Source organism: Triturus cristatus, chromosome 1_2 (genome assembly GCF_964204655.1).
Source record: "Triturus cristatus chromosome 1_2, aTriCri1.1, whole genome shotgun sequence".
NCBI classification, from domain to species: Eukaryota; Metazoa; Chordata; class Amphibia; order Caudata; family Salamandridae; genus Triturus; species Triturus cristatus.
The window spans coordinates 392,915,155-392,927,157 of NC_140580.1; positions in this window are offsets into that span (position 1 = coordinate 392,915,155).

Below are 12,003 nucleotides of genomic sequence, written 5' to 3' on the forward strand. Positions count from 1 at the left end.
TCTACTACTGTTGTTGCTTTACTCACACGGATTTTGAGCAACCTAACATTCCGCTATATAAGTAGGCTCAGTAAACCACTGTTTTTTTTTGGTTTTAAGAGCACGTGTGTGTGTGGTGTCCTACACTCCCCGGCCCCTGATTAAATCGCTAAGGCGAGAGGACATAGTCCTGACGGTGTTATTCTTTCCTTTTACATATCCACCTGGAGAGGAGAAGAGCGTCCTACCGGCCTGTCCCGACCCGAAGATGTTAGACTGAGGAACCAAAGAAGACGAGGAAAATCATACCCGTTCCCCATTGCAATGACTAAACCGTCCCCTCAGTATAACCTCGTGTTGTGAACAATAAAACCCCATTATCAGCAGACCTGGCCTCAGACCCATTATTGCAACCCCGCCACACTCTTGCAAATGCAAGACCTATTACATTGCAAATGCGTCTTTAACTAGTAGTTTCATTTGCAGAGCGGTGGAGAAAAGGGGCTGGGCCTCTGACCAGCGCTCAGGAATTCCACTGCATAGGACTTACAGGAGGTACCAGGTGGACTTCTTGGCCTTAAAGTCCCTCAGGAGTAAAGTGAACTTCATCCCCCAACCAGTAGTGTGCCAGGAGGCATGTTTGCAGAGTGGTGGACTTAGGCGGGCATGGCCTCCGAAGACCTCCTAGCAATCCCACTTTACGGGTCTTATTGGAGGTAACAGGAGGGGTAGTTAGACCCCAAGGACATCCTTCGGGGCCAACTACCCCTCCTATTACCTCCTGTAAATCCCACACAGCAGAATTGCTAAGTTCTCATAGCAGGCCATACCCCCTTTGCATACCACTCTGCAAACATGCTGCCTGGTGTTCTCTTGGATGGGGATTGAAGTTGCCTTCGCTGCTGGGGGTCCTTGGGGGCCAACTAGCCTACCTTTACCTCCAGTAAGCCCCACAAAGAGGGATTGATGAGAGGTGGAGGCGGGACATGCCCCTTTCTCCACAACTCTGCAAACACTCTTCCTGGGATGCTCTTGGTTGGGGGATGAAGTCCCCTTGCCTCCTGAGGGTCCCTGGGGGCCAACTAGCTCTCCTGTTCCCTCCAGTAATCCCCACACAGCTGATTTGCTGAGAGTGGTCAGAGACCAAGCCCCCTTTTTACACCACTCTGCAAACTTGGTTGGGGAGTGAAGTTCCCGTCACTACAGAGGGTCCTTATGGGCCAACTAGCCCACCAAGTACCTCTAGTAAGCTCTACACAGCTGGTTTGCTGAGAGGTGGTAAGAGGCCACACCCATTATTACACCGCTCTGCAAACACACCTTCTGGTGCACTGCTGCTTGGGGGATGAAATCCACTTTAGTCCTGAAGTCCTTAGGACACAAGGGACCTCAACGCCCCACCAACAGTGCACCAAGAGGCGGCCATTTTCGGCCCCAGGGACCCCACTTTGCATCTTTTAAAAAAATATATATATATATTTTGAGGGAGGGGGCCGTATGGCCCTCCCCCTCCCGGGACAGTTTCAGCCTTGGGGACCCCATCCCCTGTGGCATGGCCTCACTGTTAGGGACTGTGGGGGAGCCCCAATGCCCCTGCAGTCCATGCCGGCTTCCCGCCTCCTGCGGGAGCCAGTATTGCTTTTGGACAAAGGGAGCTGCAAACATGCAGCTCCCTTTGCTCAAAAGCAAATCTGCTTCACTTCATGGAAGTGAGAGCAGAGTTTGCTATAGCAGGGCGGGAGCAGTGCTCCTGCCCTGCATAGCAAAATGCAATGTCCATGGGGTGGGCCCCCCAAGACATTGCTGGAGCTGGCCCTGGGAGGTGGTGGTCCCAGAGCCATGGAAGGCTCCTGGAAGGGGGGCACATGGCCCCCCTCACTCCATGTTTAAAGCCCCAGGGAAGTGGTGGTCCCCAAGCCAGAGGTCCGTAACAGACCCCCGCCCATAATTTATGTTGGCCCCCGGGGATGTGGTGGTCCCCAGGCCAGTGTGGTGAGGCAGGAGCCCGCCCACTTTTCATTTTTTTTTTTTAGTAAATTGTTTTTTATTAAACAACAAAACGACATCCCAATCCCAATTTCGGCAGAGTAATTCATGTTTACATGATTGTGTACACATTGATCACTGTTATACAATGAACAATAATATAACAGTATAACGATAACTATGGAGTTACAGGATCTTTCGATGAAAGAACAGCTGGAGGTTCACGGATATTGCCATGGTAGTTATTCCACTTGCTTCAGATATCTATCCATTTCTTGAGGCACCCTCTAGAGACATACAAATATTTTTCATGGAACATGCACCAGTCCATGTCCGTTTTCCACCCAACAACGGTGGGTGGTTCCGTGGCCCCCCACAGTCTTGCCAGGTTCCGTTTGGCAACCATGAGTCCCAGGGTAACCCACATACAATCCTTTCTACTCAAATCGGTGGGCTCCCAGACATTTAGGCGACATTCTTAACCTCGAGCCCGACTGTAAGCCAGAGGACCTCGACCATACAAGCGTGTATCCTCCTCCAATATCTCTGTATGTATTCACACTCCCACAGGATATGCATAAAAGTGCTCTCTTGTCCACATTGTCTCCTGCATAGGCCCTCTTCCACCCTTCCCATGCTAACGAGCCTAGGCCTGGTGATGTAAATTCTATGTAGGATCTCTAATTGGACTAGGCGTAACCTGGAGGAGATTGCCACTTCCCTCGGAGAGGCCACTGCCTCCTGCTATTCCTCATCATCAATTTCCAACCCACCGCTCCCCCAGCGTTCACGGAGAACTTGGAGGGGGTCTGTTCTGTTATTGACCATCTTCTTGTACGTCAAAGAGACTGCCTTTGTGGGCACGTAACCATCGAGCAGCCTGTCCTCAAGCGGAAATGCATCCGGGTGGGATGCACCCCTCTGCAATTGCGTCGTCAAGGCATGCCTCACCTGTAAATATCGAAAATATTTCAAGTCGGTCTACTCATATTCTCGTTGCATAGCGGCAAAGGAGATAACATCTCCTTTTTGCCAAAGGTCCCCGATTTTCGTAATTCCAATTAGGTCACATTTATTGAACCCCTTCGATCGATTCAGGGTGCCCAGTTGTTCCGAGTCCCACAAGGGGGTCACCATTGTGAGCTTTCAGTCCCACCCAAGCTTCCTATTTACGCTATGCCACACATGCACTGTGTGCCTAGTTGGCTCCTTTAAGGGAATTCTCCTAGGTCAGGAGTAAAGGGCCGCGGTATAGTTTCCCCCTGGCAATAACCATTTGTCCATTTTATAGCCTGGATCCTCTCCCTGCTGATAGATGCAGAGTTTTTTGGCTGTCAGGTGAGCTGCCCAATAGTACTTCGTAACGTAGGGTAGTCCGATCCCCCCATCATACCATCTCAGTACAAGTTTGGGAAGGGCTATACGGGGGAGGCCATCCCAGAGCAGTTCCCTCTGGAGACTCTCCACCTCCCCAAAATATTTAGGAGGGGCCGGATCTGGCAAGTTTTGGAGTGCATACAAAAATCAGGGTAGGGAAATCATTTTAAATAAGGCCGCCCTCCCCAACAATGAGAGCGGTAGGGTCTTCCAGTTGGCACATCCTGTTTCAGCCACTGCAGCAGTGGGGAGAGGTTCCGGTCATAGCTAGCCTTAGGATCTGCCGTGATAAAGATTCCCAGATATTTGAATCCATCTATTGCTTCCTTCATAGGGCACCCTCTCTGCAGTGCAGGTATTTCGCCACTGAGTTTGTATATCAGGGATTTACTCCAGTTGATCGTATACCCAGAGTATCTCCTAAAGTTTGTGAAAGTATCCAGGACTCTGTGGATTGACAACCTGGGAGACGTAAGATACAGAAGTATGTCATCTGCATAGAGGGAGATGCGGCCCTCCCACGCGTCGTCCCACCTCAGTCCCCGGTTTACCGGGTCTCTACGAATCCAGGCCGCCAATGGTTCCAGAGTGAGGACCCACATTTAATTTTAAATGAAAATGGAATCCAGGGGAGGTGCCAGTCCCCAGGGCTTGGGGGGCCCACAAGGCCCCCCCCAACCATATTAAGTTGATGTCCCGAGGAGGTGGCGGTCCCCAGGGCAGCATGAGGGGCAGGAGCCACCCACGCATTTTTTATTTAAAGCCCCAGGGAGGTTCCACTCTCCGGGGCTGCAGGGGGTTGCATGCCCCCCGCATTTCATTAGCATAGCCCCGGGGAGGTAGCGGTCCCCGGGGCTGCGGGGACCCCCGTGGGCCCCCGCATAATAATTATGCATTGCCTCTGGGACCGAAGCGAGAAAACGAAGCAAGGTAGACCGCGCTTCATTTTTTAAAAAACATTTCGGTGGGATTTATGGATCCTACACGAATCCCACTGAAAATAAAAAAAATAAATGCTTTTTTGGCCCTCGGGGTCCCTGTGTGACTCCCTGAGCAGGCCTAGGGCATCAGGACGTTTCTACCTTGCCCCCTTTTCTTTTTGTAACCTTTTTTCTTGTGACTTGGTTCAACTGAGTCACAAGAGGGCTGCCAACACTTCCTGGTTTGAAGTGTTGGCAGCCAATCAGAAGTCGGCTCGTGCTCGGGAGTGTTCGTGGATCCACCGCAGTCACCAGATACTAATATTTTTTTATATATGAATTTCTAAGGAACTACTGAACGGATTTACACCATTTAAAAAGAGCTACCTTTTTGCCAGATTTGGTGTAATTCCGTTCAGCAGTTCAGGCTGTAGCCTGGTCTACATGGAGATAAAACGTTTTGGGACCTTGCTTTTTTCTCTGCCCCCGCTTGACGAATCACCCGAAACTTTCAAGACAGGAGTTAACCTGAGCGGGCCATTAGTTTTGAAAAGTTCACGAAGATTCGTCAACTGGCGCCAAAGATATCAGCAAAAGAAATTGCTTTTTGAATAGAAACAAGGTCCCAAATACCGCTAGTAGATTATATATAGTGGCGGTCACTGCTGGGTAGTTATAGTTAGGTCAGCTGTTCCATAGAAAACTATGGGCACATGCATCAAGCTAAATACCAGTCGCAAACGGGCAGATTCTCAGAATCTGCCCCTTTGCGACCGGTATTTTTGCATTTGGGATGCATCATTCCAAATGCAAAACTCGCAATATAAGGAATCGCTAAATAGCGATTCCTTAAATTGCGATAGCATTTAAGGAATGTCAAATTGAGATTCCTTAAATGCTATGCATGATTGTGAAAATAATAGCGATTTCGCTAATTGCGGGAGCAAATTACCATGAAGTAGGACTTCATGGTAATTTGCTAAAACTTTGAAAAAAGCACTTTTATGCCTTTTTCAAAGTTTCATGTTGCGCACACACATGCCCTTAGGGTATGTGTGTGTGCAACATGTGTGCACACATCATTTCAGGGGTGCAAAAGGGTGTCATGTTGACACCCTTGCACCCTTGAAATTGCGGGAGCTATTTGCGAGTACCTGTAGGCCCATAGGAATGAATGGGAAGCTAATCCTTATTTGCTACTCGCTATTTGTGAGTCGCAAATAAGGAATGTGTAGGAATCGCAATTAATATTGCGATTCCTACATGCATAGGAGTTTGCGAGTTCTTAATAGCGAATCCTTAATATTCGCTACTAAGGACTCGCAAAATCCTATATTGATGCATGTGCCAGTCAGTTTATTGTTTTCTAATAACTTTGGCACTGTTTAATGAATCTCCACAAAACTTTCCAAAAGGGTGCTACTTTGTGACGAGTTTGTGCATGGAAATGTTCAGGTGATCCGTCATGCGGGATTCAAGCAAAAAGGGGAGTCCCAAACACAAAATCCCCATGCATTTCTCTATTGACTTCTTTAGATAGGGCTACAGCAACAACTGTGAATGGAATTTGACCAAATTTGGCAGGAAGCTAGATCTTGGTATGCACTGATGCGGGCAGGGAAACAGATCCCACCGGTAGGAAGCAGCATAGGTAGCTCCTATGTGGGCAAAAGCAATGCCGGCTCCAGCTGCATGCGGGGAGACGGCTTTAATTATAAAACAGCCCTGGGGGATTGGACTAATAGGGCATGGAGAGGGGGCCTTGTGGCGCCCTCTACTTTAATAAAAAAGACCCCGGGGGTGGAATCTCCATGGCCTAATAAGGTTCAGAGACGGGGCCCACATGGCCCCCCTCCCCTTTAATAAAAAAAGGTACTGGAGATGGTGACCTGAGGGCCTAAAGTGACTCTGTGAGGAGGGCTGCAAGCCCCTCCCCTTTTTTGTAAGTCTCGGCTCTAGGGGTATAATGGTTTTGGGAGAAAGGACCATGGCTGCTTAAAAAGGCCCTGGGGGATGGGGTCCCCAAGGCCTAATGAGGCTTTTAAAGGCTTCGGGCCACATGGCCTCCTTCCACATAGAAAACAAGCCTTGGGTAGGGGGGAACTTAGTCCCACTCCCCTATAAAGAAAAAGGCCCTGGGGCATGGGATCCCAAGGGCTAAATAAGACTCAGGGGAGGGGGCCAATTGACCCCACTATCCTTGAAAATACATAAGGCCCTAGGGGATCGGGTCCCCTAATGAGGCTCAGGGAGTGGCTAAATGGGCCTCTCCCCTTTAAGAGAGATATGGCAACGGGGATGGGGTCCTCAGCACACTTTAAAGGCTTGCAGAGGGGGACCACGTGACTCCTCTCCCTTGAAACAAAACACAGACCTGGGGAATGGGGTCCCCAGTGTTTAATGAGGCTAAGGGAGCGGAGCCACGATTCTTACCATACTATGATGCTCAGAGATTGCCATGATGCTGTGGGGAGTGGACTTACAGGTACGCAATGCTCTTTTAACAGACACTCAGTAAACATACCGGAAAATACCATGAATTTCTTTGAGCTCTGAAATGTATGGCAACATGCATATCCTTCTATGAAAGAGTAAAAGTACAAATATTCCCCACACAAGTCATCCTCCAGACAAGATTATTGGCTGTCTACATGAGACCTGAGGGTCTAGGTCATGGACATTACTCACCTACACCGGACCCTATCCAATCACTCCCCAGTCAAACTAGAACTGTCGTTCACTGGCTGCTGACTGAGTAGACCGCGATGCGATGCTATTTACCTACAGACTCCCGCCTTGATCAGTTTTTCCATGATGAATTGCATGCATTCATACTAGAAGAATTCCAGCTGAACAAGGACATGGTGAAGAAATACACCAAACTGTGGGAGGCCTTCAAGGACTACACCCTAAGGGGTCACAAGAGCAGGGATTCTCAGGGATATACAGAGACAGCTAACATGCATGGAACAGAGGCTTAATAAACTTGAGGGCCGTATGTCACCAGCCTCACCCCATCACATACTTAAAGAGCAGCAGCAGTTGCTTCAAGAATTTAGAGACCTACCTAGCATACAGAAAAGTCCACTATTTGAGTAGGAATGCACTTGCCCAGCAGTATGGATAGGAGGAGAGACCTGACAGGACCTGTCTTGTCTTATACATCAAGAGCGACATCAGGGTAACATACACATAATCACGTCCCAGATGGACACACTTTAATAGACCGTGAGGACATATTGGCTGAGTTTGAGGCCTATTATATGTGCTTGTACAAGACTCGAATGATGGAATCCCCAGACCCCATCTACTCCTACCTAGATGAAGAGACTTTGGTTTGGTTGGAGAGCAGGTACCAGCAGTTTTTAAGTCATCCTATCTAGGTGGAAAAGATAGTGGGGGCCATTGAAGCCTTGGCAGGAATGAAGGTGCCAGGCTCTAATTGTTTGACCATAGAATTGTACAGAGCCTATAACAATTTTTGGGCTCTCCACCTCCGGGATGAATATGAAGAGGAGCACTCTTATGGAGTGCTCCCTCCAACACTTTGAAAAGCAGTGACATCTATCTTCCTTAAGCCAGAGAGAGACTCCACACGATGCACCTCCCATAGAGCAGTGTTGCTATTCAATTGTAATAATAAAATTGTATCCAGCGATCGTAAATAGATTGTCTCTGTTACTCAAAAAGATTGTCTCACCAGTGCAGACTGGCTTTGTGCCTAATAGCTCCACATCAATTAACCTGCACATTATATTGGCCATCCTACACCAACTGAACCTGGAATGTGAGGCAACAGTGGTATTACTTGAATGCCAAAAAGGAGTTTGACTCCCTGGAGAGGCCTATTCTCATTGAAACCCTATGGCAGCATGCAATTGCTTTACACCCACCCGCTGCAAGAGTTACGGTTAATGGTCTATTATCTGAGCCACTCCTGATATAAAGGAGTACCCGGCAGGGGTGCCCCCTATCCCCGCTGCTCTTTATTGTAGTCATGGACCCTCTTGCCTGATACCTCCAAGAATGGTCCATGCACAGGGGGCTCACTTTCCACTCAGGCAAGCAATAACTATCAATGTACATAGATGATATTCAGCTTTTTGTGAAATATTTGGGAGAAAATATGTCCCCACTGATCAGGGAAATCATCTGATTGAGTAGATACTAGGGTATAACCATTAACTGGGATAAAACAGATATATTATCACTAACCAATAGCACAGGGCCTTGTTCTTTGGCGTACCTGGTCAGATAAGTTTCAGACTTGGTTAAATACCTAGGCATTGTTGTACACAAAGAGGTGGAGGACTACGTCCGTCTTAACTACAGTCCAGCCATTGACCAGCTACAGCAACAAACAAACGCCTGGATTAATCTCCCTTCATCCTTGGCAGGAAGAGAAGCCCTGCTTAAAATGGTAGTACTGCCTAAATATCTTCCTTGGATTTTAAACTGCCCTATCCCTCTCAACAAGAGCTTCAACCACACACTCAAATCCTTACTGATTAGGCTCATTTAGGCCAATGGGAATGCCAGGATAGGTTGGGTCATCATGACTCTCCCCTAAAAATGCAGATACTTTGAAGTCCCTGATTTAGACTTTTATCATTATGTAGTGCAGTGTCACTTTGTGGCTCATTAGTACCATTTTGACACATGTCTCCCTTGCTTGGTACCCCAAAGAGACCAAGTAGAGGACACCCCTCTGGCATCAATGCTGTCCTTGAGAGTGCTGAGGCCTCAGAACGAGGTCAATACAGTTGTTACTACATGCTGGTCATGGTGTAAGCTAAGCTGCAAGATAGGCGGCTCTTTTCCATGTTCATTGATACTCCTCTATTTTAGTAACCCCATGTTACCTCTCACTTTAGAATGGGCAGTACAGAAAACACTGCTGGTCATATTATAGTTTGGCCACTTTTACAAGCATGGACTGTTGCTTAGGGGGCACCAATTCCAGGCACATTGGAATCTTATGACCTTAGATATATTTACATTTGCCAGGCTCCGTAGCCCTGTTCAGGACATATTTCCAGCGTATCCTGCAGAGCCTATTGACATGGCAATACTGAATCAGCAGATTTCCTCATCTTACATAGGAAGATGGGTGTCCCAGCTATATGCCTGTGTATAGTAAAATCAGGGCATCAGAGCGGAACCAGCTCAGGGAGCAGGGTATAATTTAGGAGTGCATCTGTCTGATGCGTAATGGTGATCTTGCTGTGCACAAACAAAATGTATATCCCTCATTTACCAAAACAATCTTCTACATTTTAAATACCTGTACAGAGCATACAGTACACTAGCTCACCAACACTGTATTGATCCAACGTGTTCTCATAGATGCACGAGTTGCAGGGCGGCCAGGTTTCATCCACTTAGCTTGGGGCTGCCACCCTGTTCAGGCATACTGGCAGGTGGTCCTAAATCTGTTGTCGCAGATGACACTTTTAGGCTATGTTAAGGATACCCCCAAGAAAACCAGATGTTTCACAGCAATAGCACTCCTCTTAACCAAATGTAGGGTAGGCATGCACTGGGGGAGCCGAAAGAACCAAAGGTTAATGATTGGCACCAAGACATGACTATCTGTAATGATTGAATTGAAACCTACACCCTGATGGTCCCCATAACCTCACGGCCAAAAGATATGGGGACTCCTTAGAGCTTACCTACAAGAAAAGACCATGGTGTCACATGAGAATGACCACAGTGTCGGCCACACCCTTAAGTCTGATGTTGCTCACCTATCCAAAGTACTATTCGGGATTGATGAAATGCTTGGCACTGAGGTACCCTAGAGATGGGTGCCATGGCGGGGAGATGTGGGGGATTCAGAGACTTGTGATGCCTTAGCCCTGTGATGCTGTGTACTGTGCAAAGGGGGAAGGAGGGTCGGATGATCACACAATTACAATTGGATAGGAGCAATAACTATTCCATGCTGTAATATTAGTCAACATTATTTTTGGACTCTCTAATACTTAATATATCAGTAGAAATGTACTAAATAAAAAGCAAATTAACTATATACTACATTTTAAAATCAAGTTGCATACTTTTTAAACTCCCAATAAAAAACATGAATTGCAAAAGCACCTCTATCTTAAAACAAAAATAATTTAAATAATGAAATACATTTATTTTCATCAAAACTATTACAAATAAAAAGAACTCTTTAAAACAAGGAACACACATATTTTTCAAAATTCTATTTATAAAAACATGCTTATTACAAAAATGTTATAAACCATAACAATATTAAAAAGGAAATGTAATTAAATAATTTATAAACATAAGATTAAATAAATCCCCTTTAAATAATTGAAAATATAAAATACATGTTGTATTTGATAAAAAAGTTAAAAAGTAACAAAAAATTTAAAAAAAATTCACACATCAATTTTAAACATAACACATTTTCTAGAATGACAATGAATCGCTCTGAACAGTGCCTTCAGGAGCTCGACACGTAAATATCTCCACACTAGAATTTGGCTTAGGCATACAGTCAGGAAGGTACTCATTTTTTGCCATGATACAAACTTAAATATCCTGCAATGGCCACCAGTAGAATTGGTGTAACTTCAGCAATCAGAGAGAAGTCATGTGGGGAAAATTAAAACATTCACTTCCCAGAACAGTCTGTAAAGATTTCACAGCTCTACTGATACCAATAATGTTTGCTTCAACACTCTGAAAGAGATCCACAAAACGTGCCAGAAACATTGCTTGGGAAAGAAGAGAAACTATCTCTGCAGACACTGTCTGCTGTAAAGCTCAGCAGAAGATGACAATATAATACCTCATATTTAAAGAAAACCAAATAATAACCTCAGATTATGAAGATGTATAATTTCACATTCAAATTTGAACCACTGAGTTTATGTAACTGTATCCAAAGGCACCGGAAATATTACTATTCTACAAACAGTAATTTCTGATGGACAAATGAGGATGTATAACACTCCTATGTATGGCCCACAACAATGTTCAGTGATTCAGAAAAGAACAGAGACATTTTGAAAGGAATGTTAAACTAAATGCTCAACCCATTAAAAGGAAGAGAAATGTCGGCACATCTAAGACCAAAATTAAAAACACAAAAGGTTGCCAATCTGTTAGCAGTACAAATGACCATGTGGCTGTTACTACTAACTCTGTAGCCACCCAGACAGACACTATTCTAGAACTTTTGTGTAATGAGGTCAATACAGCTACTGCTGGGGAAGCCGCACCTGCAGGGTCTGCAATGAAAGATTTTGAAACCACACTGGCTAACATCAAGGAGGTGATCAACGCAGACTTTAATTAACTATGGGGGAAACTAAATGACTTGGACTCTGCAATGGACAATTTAACTGGCAGCAAGGTGAACTATGTTACCAATGATGTCGGGGGGGAACCCTATAATCTCTGTGGCCAACAAACATGGGTCTGATCTACAATTGATGAGCACTGTCCCTTATAGGGATACTCCCTTTGTTAATCCTCGTATATCTTGTCGTAACCCAAATGAACCTCCTGTGTTGAATCCCACCCTTGAACAGAGGAATTGTTAAGATATGCTTCGAGTGCATAATGTAAATAACCCAAATTCAGATCCAGGTAGTAGTTACTATAATCAGTCACAGTCCGGAACCACTGCGAATGACCCAAGCAGGGATACTACGGACTGTTTTAGGGGTACACGTTTGAGCCCAAATACCGATATCCAGAGCCTACCCCCGGCCTCAAG